The sequence below is a fragment of the Ursus maritimus genome, unplaced genomic scaffold, assembly GCF_017311325.1.
Source record: "Ursus maritimus isolate PB19 unplaced genomic scaffold, ASM1731132v1 scaffold_30, whole genome shotgun sequence".
Classification (NCBI taxonomy): Eukaryota; Metazoa; Chordata; class Mammalia; order Carnivora; family Ursidae; genus Ursus; species Ursus maritimus.
The window spans coordinates 3,792,573-3,793,951 of record NW_024425564.1 but is presented as its reverse complement, the minus strand read 5'-3'; positions in this window follow the sequence as shown (position 1 = coordinate 3,793,951).

Here is a 1,379-nt window from a genome sequence, read left to right as displayed (position 1 = left end):
GATTTGGGTAATAGAGCACCTAGGTTGAGGATTATTCGCTTACCTTTTAAAAAGGTAATTTGGCGGGGGGAACCTGGTTGGCAAAGTCGGTTATGCTCCAGCTTCTGGTTTTGGCTCAGGTCATGATCTCAGGGTGGTGAGATTGAACCCTGCGATGGGCTCTGTGCTCAGCGTGGAGTCTGCTTGAGATTCTCTCTCCCTCTAGCTCTGCCCCTCCTACTTGTGCTCTCTCTCTCTCTAAAATAAGATGTGAAGGGGTGCCTGGGTGGCGCAGTCCATTAAGCAGCTGCCTTTGGCTCAGCTCATGATCCCAGGGTTCTGGGATCGAGCCCCACATCAGTGGGGAGTCTGTTTCTCCCTCTCCCTCTGCTGCTCCCCTTGCTTGTGCTCTCTTGCTCATGCTCTCTCAAATACATAAAATCTTAAAAACAAAGATGTAAAAAAAAGGTAATTTTGGGGGAACTTCTAGGGAAAACTAAATTTACTATAAGATACACATAGGAATGCATGAAGTTTGTTGATTATTTTAAAAAATTAACATTTATAGAGTTGACCATGCTTGAACTATCTCTGGAATCAGGTAACAATTGTATTATGTGCATGTATTACCTATTTACAAAAAAGAATAGGTGCCCAGATTTCCTATAAGCCTGTCTCAGTATTTTATTCAGGTTTTTGTTGTAAGGCTTAAGTTCAGAAAACTGCCACCTTTTCACCTTTGCCACAAGTTCTACAGGTGTCCGCAGTATATGGGTTACACTTTTAAGTGTATGAACGACATAGAGTGGAAATAGCACTGGACTGAGAGGAAGAACACTAGGGTTCTCGTCCTGAGTTTCACTAAGTAGTCGTGACCTTGGGCAGAGTTTTTCAACCATCTTACTGGGCTTCAGTTCCTTATGTGTTGAGTAAACATTTGCCTATTGGTTAGCCGGGTAGGCGCTGAGAGCGGCAGAGATGATGACGAGGTGCCCCCTTCTCAGTTCTTCAGTACAAGGCAGCAGATCGAGGTGGTTCTAAGGGCCCGTGAGGTTCCTGAGACCACTTGTCACTCCTTAGCCTGATGCCTGGAATAGAGTTAGCGGGTGCTCAACAAATAAGGAGTGAATGTGTGAGGGAAATGAATGAGAAATGGACGAGGCATTGAGCGATTATCTAGTGAACTCCTGTAAAAAATCACAAAGATGCCGCCTTTCCCCTATGCTTCAAAACAACTGCCGGAACTCACACACTTCGGAGGGGAAAGCCTTTCTGATTTCCCTGGGTAGAGAGGCGGACCGCAGAGCCGTGGGAAAGAGCCCGGAGCTAGCCCGCCCGCCGCCGCCGCCGCGCGTGCGCGCGCTCGCCCCGCCCCTCAGCACGCGCCTTCCCCGCCCCTC